Here is a 14741-nt window from a genome sequence, read left to right as displayed (position 1 = left end):
GCTGAGTGGTGGGATTTCGGGCAGGGAAGGGGTGGTATAGGCAGCACAGAGGACCTGGGATTTTATCCTGAGGGAAGTGGGGAGACATGGAGGGGCTCTCCCAGTATAGTTGCCAATTACTACTTACCCAGTGGAGGGGGAGGTCACAGCTACGTCCCACCCCTTGGTCAGGGTGGGCACAGAGCAGGCAGGAAACAGGTGGTAGTCTGATCCAGCCCCCACACAACTCAGGTCTGCTAGATTCTCATCCTAATGGCCACCACAGTGAGAGCTTACTCTGTGCCAGACACTGTTCCACTGTGGACGCAGCATCAAAGAAAACAAAGATCCCTGCCCACATAAAGCTAGCATTCTAGTGGGGGAGACAGACAAGAAACAAATATGTAATAGGATAGGAGAGAATACATGCCAGGATGAAAAATGAACTGGGGCAGGGGGATGGGTAAAGGGAGTTTAGGGAAGCCTGCAGGAAGTAACATCTGAGTGGAGACCTGAAGGATGTGGGAGAAGAGAGTTCCGGGTAGAGGTGGGAGCCTGGGACTCTTGTTACCAGGTGTTGTAGTTCTCTGTTGCTGCATAACAAATTATCCCCAAATGTTATGGCTTAAAACAATAGACACTTATCTGTTCATACGGTTTTTGTGTGTCAGGAATCCAGCAATGGCTTTACTGAGCTTTCTGGCTCAGGGTTTCCATAAGGTCGTAGTCAAGATGTTGACTGGGGCTGCAGCCATCTGAAAGTTTGACTGGGGCTGGAGGATCTTGCTTCCGTGGTGGCTCACGCACATGACTGGCAGGTGGGTGCTGATTGTTGGAGGGATGCCTCAATTCCTCCCTACTTGGGCTGTTTGTGCTTGATACTCCCAACCTGGCAGCTGGCCTCCACAGAGCCAGCAACCCAAGAGAAGGAAAGCCAGGTGGAAATTGTATATTTCCAAGACCTCGCCTTGAAAGTCACGTAGCATCACTTCTGCCGCCACATCCTGTGCGTTAAAATTGAGTCACTAGATCCAGACCATGTTTAGGAAGAGGGGAATAAAGACCCTGCCCTCTCTCCCCTCCTCTCCTCCCATCTCCTGCTGGAGCCTCTCACTGGCTGCACCAGCAGGCAAGGAAGGTAAGGGAGCCAGTCATGCAGTTAGCCTGTCAGGGCACAGGGCAGGGGGAGAAGGGTGAGAGTCAATTCAGAAGGACAAATAAAGATACAACCTGAGTATTCAATTTTGGCATTTGTAGACGATCAGAAAAACAGATTCCCAGCGAACACATGGGGGCGCTACCTACCCACCAACAGTTCTGTTTGAGCTTTGTGGCCATCTTGGTCTGTTTGGCCAGATGTAGCTTGGTTGTAGTGAGTGGTGTGAACATTTCCGCATTTTATCCTTTGTCTTTATAAAAAGGTGTGGAAAGGGAGAAAATGGATGTGCTGATAACAGTGATAAGAAGTGTAGCCTCTGACACTTTAGTATAATTGAGTCAAAGATGGAGCCCATTTGATCCATCCATTCATTAATTTGACAGACATGCATCAGGTGCCTCCTATCCGGCAGGCGTGGTGTCTGGCACCATTTCTGCCCTTCTGGAGTCATGGTCTTAATGGGAAAGAGAAACATGAAGCACATGATATCACAAGTAGTTATTTAATTATATTTATGATATGTACCAAAAAAGAGAAATTGAGAGATCCATGAGAAAGGACAACACATGGGACCCTGAACTGGGTAGGGTGGTCAGGGAGGGCTTCATGGAGGAGGTGCCTCTTGAACTGAATTTTTTTTTTTTGACCGCTCCACGTGGCTTGCAGGATCTTAGTTCCCTGACCAGGGATTGAACTGTGGGTCACGGCAGGAAAGCTCTGAGTCCTAACCACTGGACCTCCAGAGAAGTCCCAATGAACTGAAATCTTAACACTTTCTGAAACACTGTATCAAGTGTTTTGAACTATGTATCTCATTTGATCCTCATAGCAATCCTATAAGGGGGGTAATATTATTACAAAAGGGAAGACAGGTTCAAGAACCTGCTCAAGGGGGGCCCTCCAAAGGATGAATAGGAACTAACTAGGTGAAGAGGTGCAGGGCAGAAAGATCAGCAAGTGCAATGACCCTGAGTTGGGATGGGGCAGGGTCTATTGCAGAAATCTATAGGCCACCATGGCTCCGGCTTAGCGAGCAGGGGGAGAGTGGAGGGAGGGGAAGCTCATGCCCAAAGCAGCAAATCTTGATCTTTAGTTGAACCTTTGAGGCATATGCTGGGTGACCATAGGTTTAATTGTGGAGGAAGTGGACCTGATTGGAGCATGTGTGTACTTTTTGCAACCTAGTCAATTTCCCCCTCAGTTTAATTAATTAATTAATTAATTAGACCATGCTGCGTGGCATGCAGGGTCTTAGTTCCCTGACTAGGGATAGAACCCCTGCCACCTACAGTGGAAGCGAGGAGTCTTAACCACTGGACCGCCAGGGAAGTCCCCCCTCAGCTTAGCCAAATGAAGAAATTTGGGGATGCCCAGAATTGGAGATGTTGGGAAATGGGAAATCTCCAAACTGTTGGTTGGAAAGGGCATCCCTTGGTAGAACCTTTGGAGACGGCAACTCGGCAACACTTACTAAAGCATTGTGTGCCATTTTTTTAAATAACAGAATATTTTTATTAATTAGCTATCAGACATGCCTCTCCAAACTTTTTCCCCACATTTTATGGATATGTACTCTTCTTTTTTATACATTTATTTATTTATATTTTTTATTTTTGGCTGCGTTGGGTCTTTGTTGCTGCGCGTGGGATTTCTTTAGTTGCGGTGAGTGGGGGCTACTCTTCGTTGCGGCGCGCAGGCTTCTCGTTGCGGTGGCTTCTCTTGTTGAGGAGCACGGGCTCTAGGTGCGTGGGCTTCAGTAGTTGTGGCACGTGGGCTTTAGAGCGCAGGCTCAGTAGTAGTGGCACACGGACTTAGTTGCTCCGCGGCATGTGGGATCTTCCCAGACCAGGGCTTGAACCCATGTCCCCTGCATTGGCAGGCAGCTTCTTAACCACTGCGCCGCCAGGGAAGTCCTATGGCTATGTACTCTTTAATTGACTCTTCATATGACAATGATTTGTAATGTTTTCTATAGAGAGAATACAAAGATAATTTATCTTTTCTCTAGCATGGTTGATCAGTATTTGTTTTTTATTATTAATAACAGAAAAAAATTTTTCATCCTCGTAGTTCATTATTCCTGTGTGTGTACACGCGCCCATGAAATTTCAGAAGATTGTGTGCTATTTTAATTGTCTCTTTCAACTTTCGTATTCTGATGCTTTGACAGCTGGGGCCTCGCTGATGACCCTCCCTGGGCACACACACAAACCATTTGTGTGCATTTCTGCATGTGGATCTCCACAACACCTTTGCTTTCCACATGGCATATTTCTCTAACAATCAAATTTTTGGGTTTTTTTTTTTTTTTTTTGCAACAAGCATCCATAACTTTTGTAATGAGAACCAAGAAAATACACAATAAGACAAAACCAATTACGTTTTAAAATAACATGTACGAAACCCTGGATATCTATCTTTGACAATGACACCTAAGAGGTGAGAAGTAATTTGGGATTTCATAATCTGTGCAGTCTTTAGTAAATGGAAGGTCCTTTACAGCACAGAAATCTATTGTTCAAGTTTTGCGAAGTCACATTCAAACATGTTTCCAAGAATGCATTATGTGCAAAAGTTGGGTAGCTTGTTTGGGACTCTACTCAAATGAATTTGGTGAGTGGAGAAATCGCAGCAGCTAGAAGAGCCTGAGTGTACCCAGGGGCCAGCTGGGCGCCAGGCTCTCTGTGGGGTGTCCTCCAGGCTTTAGGCTATCAAGTCATCCCTCAGCCTTCTGGCTAGGTGCCAGTGTCCCTTTTTCAGATGAAGAAACTGCGTTTCAGAGCAATTAAGCAAATCATGCAGGCACCTGGCTTATAGGTGGCACAGTCAGGACTTGAACTCAGGCCAGCTAACCGCAATGCTCCTTCCAGCTGGAATTGACAATGAGAAGTATAGAGGTCTAGAGGGCACACGTTGGAACCAGACAGTCTGGGTTTGAGTCCATTCCTAGCTCTTTGAGCGATTTCTTTGCCTTTCTGGGCCTCAGTTTCCCCATCTCTGAAATGGGAATAGAGTTACTGTGAAGGTTCCATAAGTTAATATAGATAAACCATTTAGAACTGGGCTGTCTGAAAGGGTAGCCACTGGTCACATGTGGCATTTGAGCTCTTGAAACGTGGCAGGTCCTAATCAGATGTGCCATCAGCGTCAAATGCACGCTGGATTTTGAAGATTTATGTGAAATAACACATCATTGACTTTTTGTACTGATTTCATGTTGAAATGGTATTTTGGATATATTGGGCTAAATAAAATTATTATAATTACTTTCACTGGTTTTGTTTTGCCTTTTTAATGTGACGAGTAGAAAATTTAAAATTACATATGTGGCTTGCATTATATTCTTATGGGATTTAGAGGATGCAAAACATAGTAACCCTCCACGGAGCATGTAGCTATTTTTATGACCACACCACCTTGGTTATGTTGCTTTTCCTAAGGCATTAACTGTGGGAAAACAGTTCTCTCCTCCAGCCCTGGGCCTGGTGGCCCCGTGTCTGCTCCTGGCAGCAGAAATACCCACAGTTAATTATTATTATTATTATTTTTCCACAGTTAATTATTGATCCCACGTTCTGGAAAGTTCACAGGGAAAGTTCATGAGGTACCCTTAGCTCTGGGAGCTGGGGTGGCCAGGTGACTTCATTTCTTTGTATTTCACATTTTGAAATTTCAAATTTGTGGATAGCCCCCTCTAAAAACACAGGACACTCTGCCTTTTTTTTTGTTCTGATTGCAAAAATTAAGTGTGCTTGTTCTTAAAAAAAAAGTTAAACATTAAGAAATATTTGTTTTAGAAAGAGGAAGTCTTTATATACATAGGAAAATAAAACCTTAAGTTATAGTTTTGCCTGTGGCCATAGAGGTGAACATAAACTGCAGGAAAGAGGACACAGGGTGTGCAAGCAAACCATGGACAGTTCTGGTTCCTTGCGGGGGAGGGGGGATTTGGATGGGGCATCACATTTTCTATCCCATATGCCTGCCTTTTGGGGAATCTGTTTGCTAGATCTTCATGTATGATTAAAAACAACAACAACAAGAAAAATAATAAAGGAAGGGATGGTAACTCCTCATTGCCTTGCTCCTAGGATAAGCCTCATTAAATTTGATGTATTGGATTGGCCAAAAAGTTTCTTCAGGTTTTTCCATAACATCTTACAGGAAAACCCGAATGAACTTTTTGGCTAACCCAATATATTCTTCCAGATCTTTTTCCTTTGAGCTACTTATTTTTCTATCTGACTTCACGATGGTGATATTTGAAGAAAAACAGTAACTTAAAAACATCCAGATTTCCAAACAGAGTTCAGAATCAAAAGAGAAACTTTGTTGCCAGGTACTCAAGGAAGAGATGCACCCTTTGGGTGCCTTCCTTTTGTCATTTAGGAAAAGGGAAGAAAACAGTCCTCATCTCCTAGAGTTGCTGGGAGAAGAAAGGCATTCATGTGTGTGAAGTGCTTAGATCAGAGCCTTCACATAATAGGTGCTCAATAAATGTTTGTTTCGACTCTTGTTACAAGATGCAGGTTCAGACTGATACCGACCAGTGGTCTTGGCCTTCCCCAATCAATAGAAATGGACTAGAGGCCAGACAAAAAATTCAGGCAAGGCTTTATTGGGGCCCCTGCTGCAGCAGCCGGGGCAGCAAGAACAAGCAACAGGTCCCCTTGCTGCTCGCTCCCTGAAGGGGGGAAGCTTGTTCTTATATGCAGTGAGGGTGAGGGTGTGTCCAGGGGTCGAGCTGGAGGGGTGGCTTAGGTGTTTTGCCCACCCCTCTGGCGGTGTTGTGTGCAGGGGGCATGCTCAGTCCCCTGCTTTTGCTCCCAATGTCCTGTTTTTGGTCCAGGCTGTTCAGAAGTGGCAGTTGAGTCTTTTTAGTCTTTTCTATCTTTTTGTCCATAACTTTCCCGAACTGCTCATGCACGCAGTTATTTTTCGTCCCATATAGTTTCTTTGTATTTTGTTGCTCGAGGTTTGTCCAGATTTAAGCACTGCAGCAAAGGGTCCCAGGTCCCAGCCCATCTCAAGACCAGAGTCCCAAGATACCTCTCTGCTCATGGCTGACCCCACTTAAACCCTTTGTTGGCTCATCTGTAAAATGGGATCATAGCACTCATGCCTATTGTAGGATTAAGTGAGAGAATGAGACACAGAATATACCTGCTCTGCCTTCAAGGATGCCTCAGGGGCACCAGTAAAAAATAAGCAATCATAACGCTCCCTATAGATGTCCAGGTTGGGGGAGGACGGAGCATGTGGGCAGTATTCCAGAAGGAGGTGGTATGTGTGGCATGAGAAGCTATTGGCCCCGAGGTTGGGTGGGGAAGGGGGGAAGAACTGAACTAGGAGTTCTCAAACTCTCCAGAGTGTCAGGGCCTCACTGGGGACTTATTAAAAGGCAACTTTCCAGTGTCCACCCCAGACCTATTAGAGGTGCCCAGGCAGTGAGAAGACACTGGTTCTTGTCTATTCAATAAATGCTGAGCGCTTGGCATTGCTCTGGGAGCAAGGAAAACAGACACACATTCCTTTCCTGCAAGGAGCTGACATTGTAATGGCAGAGAGAGTCATGTGAAAGTTTATTGTTAGGGGCTGCAAGACAATGGAGACAGTGGCGGGTATGTGGAGAGCAAGAAGGAAACTATGATTATCATTCTTTTTTCGGCCGTGCCGCATGGCTTGTGGGATTCTAGTTCCCCGACCAGGGATTGAACCCAGGCCCTCAGCAGTGAAAGTGTGGAGTCCCAACCACTGGACCACTGGTTATTATTCTTAAGACATGTCTCATTTTTGTCTCCTACCATATCTAGAGAAGCAAGATGCATGACCAAGCACTCAAGATCTGGAGTGAGACAGTCCTAGGATCAAATCCTCCCTTCTTCACTTACTCATTATGGGCCATTGGGTGACCGATATAACTTGGCCATGCTTGAGCAGGACAGTGAAATCAGGTCTCTGAGGAGAGTAAGGAGGGAGATAGGTTCATCGAGAGGTCTTAAACAGCCCAGAGATGTTGGACAGGACCCAGGTGGTGGCACACTCTTTTCCAAATGTAGCCACTGTATTAGCTATCTAGTGCTGTGTAACAAGTTGTCCCCATATTTAATGGCTGAAACAGCAAACCTCTATTATCTTGTGGTTTCCTTGGGTCAGGAATCTGGGCATCACTTAGCAAAGTGCCTTTGCGTCAAGGTTTCTCACAAGGTGGCAATCATGATGTTTGCTGGGACTGTCATCATCTCAAAGTTTGATTTGGTTGAATTTAGGTCTACCATTTTATCATTATTATTATTTTGGCTGTGCTGAGCAGCATATAGGATCTTAGTGCCCCAACCAGACATCGAACCCAGGCCCTGGCATTGAAGGTACTGAGTCCTAGCCACTGGACCGCCAGGGAATGCCCTACCATTTTATTGTTTATTTCCGTTGGTCTCCTTTGTTTCTTTATTCTTCTCTATTTTTTTTTCTCTCCTGCCTTCTTTTGGATTACAGGCATACCTCGGAGATATTACAGGTTTGGTTCAGGATCACTGCAATAAAGCAAATATCACAATAAAGTGAGTCACATGAATTTTTTCGTTTCCCAGTGCGTATAAAAGCTATGCTTAGGACTTCCCTGGTGGTGCAGTGGTTAAGAATCCGCCTGCCAATGCAGGGGACACAGATTCGAGCCCTGGTCTGGGAAGATCCCACACGCCACGGAGCAACTTAAGCCCATGCGCCACAACTACTGAGCCTGCGCTCTAGAGCCCACAAGCCACAACTACTGAGCCCATGCACCACAACTACTGAATCCCGTGCTCTGCAACAAGAGAAGCCACCACAATGAAAAGCCCACACACCACAACGAAGAGTAGCCCCTGCCCACCGCACCTAGAGAAAACCCACGCACAGCAACGAAGACCCAACACAGCCAAAAATAAATAAATTAAAGAAAAAACTTCTAAAAAAAATACAGGGACTTCCCTGGTGGCACAGTGGTTGGGAGTCCACCTGCCAATGCAGGGGGCGTGGGTTCGATCCCTGGTCCGGGAAGATCCCACATGCTGCGGAGCAGCTGGGCCCGTGCGCCACAGCTACTGAGCCTGTGCTCTGGAGCCTGCATGCCACGGCTGCTGAGGCCTGCGTGCCACAGCTACTGAGGCCCGGGTGCCTAGAGCCCGTGCTCCGCAACAAGGGAGGCCACCGCAGTGAGAGGCCCGCTCACCGCGACAACGAGTGGTCCCTGCTCGCCGCAACTAGAGAGACCCAACACAGCCAAAAATAAATAAAAAATAAACTAAATTTATTTAAAAAATACTAAACAAACAGAAAACAATTACAGTAGTAATGTCAAAGATCACTGATCACAGATCACCATGATAAATATAATAACGAAAAACTTTTTGTAAAAATTTTATTGATTGATTGATTGATGGCTGTGTTGGGTCTTCATTTCTGTGCGAGGGCTTTCTCTAGTTGTGGCGAGCGGGGGCCACTCTTCACCACGATGCGTGGGCCTCTTACTGTCGCGGCCTCTCGTTGCGGAGCACAGGCTCCAGATGCGCAGGCTCAGTAGTTGTGGCGCACAGGCCTAGTTGCTCTGCGGCACGTGGGATCTTCCCAGACCAGGGCTCGAACCCGTGTCCCCTGCATTGGCAGGCAGATTCTCAACCACTGCGCCACCAGGGAAGCCCGAATAATGAAAAACTTTGAAATATTATGAGAATTACCAAAATGTGACACAGAGACATGAAGTGAGCAAATGCTGTTGAAAAAATGGTGGCAATAGAATTGTTTGACACAGGGTTGCCACAAAACTTCAACTGGTAAAAAACACAACATCTGCAAAACGCGATAAAATGAAGTACCATCAACAAGGTATGCCTGTATTTGAATATTTTTGAGTATTCCATTTAAATTTAGCTCTTGAGTTTTTCACAACCTCTCTCTCCTTTTTAGAGATGGCTCTATGGATTACAGTATACATACTTACCTTTTCACAGTCTACTTAGAATTAATATTTTAGCACTTCAAGTGGAGTGCAGAACCACTGTTTAGTTTCCTTTTTCCTCCCCTCTCTGTGTTGGAATTGTCACATGTGTTACATCTACATACACTGGAAAACGTCATCAATGTTTTAATTTTTGCTTTCAACCATCAAACATTTTAAAGAGAAGGAAAGTAGTGTATTACCAGAGATGTATCATTTCTGTTGGTCTTTGTTCCTGAAGTTCCGACCTTCCTTCTGGTATTATTTCCCTTCTATTTGAAGAACTTCCATTAACCATTTTTTCTTTTAAAAGAGAGGATTTGCTAGCAACAAATTTTCTTAGTTATCCTTCATTTGAGAATGTCTTTACTTCACCTTCATTTCTTCATTTTCATGGGGAATAGAATTTGGGGTTGACAATTCTTTCAGCACTTGAAAAATATTATTTCCCTGTCTTCCATCCTGTATGTTTTTTGATGAGAAATCCATCGTCATTCAAATCATTGTTTCTCTGGACACAATGGATTGTCCCTCTCTGGCTGCTTTCAAGAGTTTTTCTTTGTTTTTAGTTTTCAGCAGTTTGATTATGATGTGTCCAGCCATGGATTTCTTTGAGTTTGTTGTGCTTGGGATTTGCTGAGCTTCTTGAATCTGTGGGCTTGTGTCTTTTGCCATTTGGGGGAGTTTTCAGCTATTATTTCTTCAAATATTTTTTTCTGCATTTTACTTCTTTCTCCTCTCTTTCTGGGACTCTCCTGACAGGAATGTTAGACCTTTTAATATTGTCCCACAGCTCTGTCGTTGAGACTGGATAATTTGTATTGCTCTATTTTCAAGTTCGTTGGCTCTTTTCTCTACCATCTCCATTCTGCTATTTAGCCCATCCAGTGAATTATTAATTTTGGTTATTGTATTTCTCAGTTCCGAAATTTCCATGTGGTTCTTTAAAAAAATATTTATTTCTCTATTGAGACTTTGTTTCCATTAGTTCAAGAGTGTTTGCTCTTACTTCCTGGGCATAGTTATAATTGCTGCTTTAAAGTATTTGTCTGATACTTCCAACATCTGCATGATTTTAGGGTTGGCATAGGATGATTTTCTTTTCCTTTGTGAGTAGTTGGAAATTTCCTACTGTTTCACATGTTGAATAATTTTGGATTGTATCCTGGACATTTTGGACATTATATACAACATATTGTACTATTATATTATGATACTCTAGGTCTTGTTTAAAACCCTACAGAGAATGTTGATATTTATGTTTTGTCAGGCAGTCAACTCAGTTAGGTTCAGGTTGTAGGTTGCAACCCACTTTCTCCAGGCAGTGCTTCCAATATCATTTCAGTTTTCAAAGCTATTGCAGTGCTATTTGGATCCGTTCTGTGTATGTACCACCACTCTCTCCGACCCACAGGTCCTCCTTCCTTCCCTGCTCATCAGACCAGTAAGAAAGGGTTTTTTAAAGAGCCCTTTCTGTCTACATCCAGCGTGCAGTTCTGGGTTTTGGGCTGCCTTTAAGTCTAGGCTGGAAAATACCAGAGGAAAAATAATAAGGTGGGGCAGGACACCAGGCAGCTTCAGAGAAAGGAATTATTACATTTATCTATGCACTCAGATGTATAAGTGTAACCTTTTAGTGCCCTGCTTCTTATCTCCTTGGCCTACCTGGATTTCAGCTGCATTTGTTGTGGACAACTCCAAAATGCGTAGAACTCCTACCTCAAGAACGCATGTGTTTTTCTATTTTCTCCTTCAGGGTCTTTGTGGCCCCCAGCATGTGCAGCTGTTAATGCCCTCTGGAGCAACTGTCAACCCTCAGCCAGACGTGATCTGGTGGGTAAATAATACCAACAAACTGAATCCAACAGTACATTAAATAGATCGTACACCATGACCAAGTGCGATTTATCCCAGGATATGTTCAGGCATTGGAAAACTCAAATGGGTATTTGTATGCCAGTGTTCACAGCAGTATTATTTACAATAACCAAAAGGTCAAAACAACCCAAGCGTCTATCAACAGATGAATGGATAAACAATGTGGGGGACTTCTGTGGTGGTGCAGTGGTAAGAATCCGCCTGCCAATGCAGGGGCCACGGGTTCGAGCCCTGGGCCGGGAAGATCCCACGTGCCGCGGAGCAACTAAGCCCGTGCGCCACAACTACTGAGCCTGTGCTCTAGAGCCCGTGAGCCACAACTACTGAAGCCCGCGAGCCACAGCTACTGAAGCCCGCGCGCCTAGAGCCCGTGCTCCTCAACAAGAGAAGCCACCGCAATGAGAAGCCCGCACACTGCAACGAAGAGTAGCCCCTGCTCGCCGCAACTAGAGAAAGCCCGTGCACAGCAGCAAAGACCCCACTCAGCCAAAAAAAAAAAAAAAAAAGAATTAAAAATAATCCACCTCCAAAATGTGGTATCTCACACACACAGTGGGATATTATTCAGCCATAAAAGAAACAGAGAACTGTCACATGCTATTAACTTTGAGGAATCTTGAAAACATTATGCTAACTGAAAGAAGCCAGACATCAAAAGTCACATATTGCATGAATCCTTTCTTATGATGTATCCAGAACGGGCAAGTCCATGGAGACAGAGAGCAGGTTCGTGGTTCCCAGGGGATGGGAGGTAGGAGAAAGTTGGGGATGATTACATAATGGGTACAGGGTGTTTTTCTGGGGTGATGAAAAAATTTCGAAACTCGAGAGAGGTGGAGACTCCACGTATTGTAAAGATACCAAGTGCCACTGAATTGTCTACTTTGAAATGGTGTGTTCTGTGAATTTCACCTCCACAAAAAATAAAAACTTCAATCTATGGTGGAGTGGAAATCTAAACTGCCCAAACTCTTAGGATCTAATTTAGTAATGCCCATGAAAATTTAAATGTATTTTCTAGCAGCCAACTGCAAGAGCTCCCAACGGTCAAACTGGAGAGATTTGCTCATGAAAATCAAGTAGTATTGGATTATAACCCGAAGTATAAAATAAGTATTCATGAATCCATATGGATATAAATAAAGGATTGAATAAATTAATAAGTGGGGGGAGAAGAGACAAATTTCTCACGGTGAATTCCAAATAATCAGTGTAGATGCTCTGCCCTGGAGGAAGGGGAGTATAACTCCCCGCCCCTTTTGTATGGACCCTGCACAGAGACTTCCTTTCAAAGAGTACATTATGGAAAAGGGAGCAGGGATAATAATTTTGCAGTTAAGAAACCTGATAAACTGTACTTCAGCAGGTTGATCAAGGCAACATCAATAGTCATAAACCATGTTGGTCATATATACCCTTGATATGATATGATTAAAACGGCGTTTTAGGGGAATTCCTTGGCGGACCAGTGGTTAGGACTCTGCGCTTCCACTGCAGGGGGCCCGGGGTTTGATCCCTGGTCGGGGAACAAAGATCCCGCAAGCCACGCGGCACAGCCAAAAAATAAAATAAAATAAATGGCATTTTACTTCTGTGATATACCTCCCTCAGCCCATAACCCGGTAAGCCTAATCCTGAGAAAACATCAGGTAGATCCCAATAAAGTGTCATCCTGCAGTATTCATGACCAGTCCTCAGAACTGTCAAGGACATCAAAAACAAGGAGAAGTCTGAGAAATTGCCACAGTTAAGTCAAGCCTAAGGAGACACGACATCTAAATATAATATGATGTCCTCAATGAGATCTTGGAACAGAAAAAGGATATTAGGTGAAAACCAAGGAAATCTAAACTGTGGACTTCATGTAATAATAATGTATCCATATTGGTTTACTAATTATAACAAATATACTGATGATAATGTTTATAGGAGGGGAAACTGTGCAGGGGTATATGAGAAGTTTCTCATACATGTACTATAGTCTCAATTTTTCTGTAAATCTAAAACCGACCTAAACAATGAAGTCTATTTCAAACATTTACCCACCTTTTGCCATTGAAGGACATCTGTATAGGGCGGTGAGGGCACAGACTCTGGATCCAGATTGTCTGGGTTCAAATCCCAAGCTCTGCCACTTACTAGTTGTGGTCGGCAGCCTGCAAGATGGCCTACAGTGATCCCTGCCTGTTGCTTGTCATGCCATGTGTAGCCCTCACCCACACTGACTAGGGGCGTCCTCATGTGACTGATAGGAGGTTGCAGAAATGATGGTGAGTGATTTCTGAGGCTAGGTCACAAAAGGCACTGTGGTTTCCCCTGTGCTTTTTCTCTTGGGTCACTCACTCTGGGGAAAGCCAGCTGCCATATTGTGGGGAGACTTGAGGAAGGTTCCACATGGTGAGAAACTGAGACCTCCCACTAACAACCATCACCAACTTGCCAGTCGTATGAGTAAGCTACTTTGGAGATGACTCCTCCAGCCCGTCAAACCTTCAGATGATGGCAGCCCCAGCTGATATCTTTTTTTTTTTTAATTGGAATATAGTTGATTTACAATGTTGTGGTTTTTAAAAAATTTTTATTGGAGTATAGTTGATTTACGGTGTTGTGTCCAGGGACTTCCCTGGTGGTACAGCGGTTAAGACTCTGTGCTTCCACTGCAGGGGGCATGGGTTCGACCCCTGGTCGGGTAACTAAGATCACACAAGCCCTGTGGTGTAGCCCCCCCCCCCAAAAAAATGCAATAGTCAACAATGTTGTGTCCAGCTGACATCTTGATTATAACCTCATGAGAGACTGCTGCACCAAAACTATGCAGCTAAGTTGCTCCCTAACAGAAATTGTGAAATAATAAATATTTAGTGGTTTAAGCTCCTAAGTTTGGGGGTAATTTGTTTCATAGCAATAGATAACCAATGCACTAATTCAGGGGTAGGCACACTTTTTTTTCCCATAAAGGACCAGATAATAAATATTTCAGTCATTGCAGGTCATGTACAGTATCTGTCAAACATCCTTCTTTGTTTTTTAAAAATCCTTCTAAAATGTAAAAAAACATTCTTAGATCAAGGTCTGTACAAAAACAAGCCAGAGGGCTTCCCTGGTGGCACAGTGGTTAAGAATCCACCTGTCAATGAAGGGGACACGGGTTCGAGCCCTGGTCCGGGAAGATCCCACATGCCGCGGAGCAACTAAGCCCATGAGTCACAACTACTGTGACTGTGCTCTAGAGCCCATGAGCCACAACTACTGAGCCTGCGTGCCACAACTACTGAAGCCTGCGCGCCTAGACCCCGTGCTCCGCAACAAGAGAAGCCACCACAATGAGAAGACCACGCACTGCAACGAAGAGTAGCTCCTGCTTGCCGTAACTAGAGAAAGCCCGGGTGCAACAACGAAGACCCAAAGCAGCCAAAATAAATAAATAAATTTATATATATAAAAAAAGACAAGCCAGAGCCTCCCTGACATCTTTCCTTTCATCCTTTCTACTTTCCTTCCTTCCTCCTTCCCTCCCTCCATCACTCTCTTCTTTTTTTTTTTTTTGCGGTACGCGGACCTCTCACTGTTGTGGCCTCTCCCGTTGCGGAGCACAGGCTCCGGACTCGCAGGCTCAGCGGCCATGGCTCATGGGCCCAGCCGCTCCGCGGCATGTGGGATCTTCCCGGACTGGGGCACGAACCCGTGTCCCCTGCATCGGCAGGCAGACTCTCAACCACTGTGCCACCAGGGAAGCCCTCTCTCTCTCCC

Source organism: Leucopleurus acutus (genome assembly GCF_964270905.1).
Source record: "Leucopleurus acutus genome assembly, chromosome: 3".
NCBI classification, from domain to species: Eukaryota; Metazoa; Chordata; class Mammalia; order Artiodactyla; family Delphinidae; genus Leucopleurus; species Leucopleurus acutus.
Note: the sequence above shows the minus strand (reverse complement) of the source record.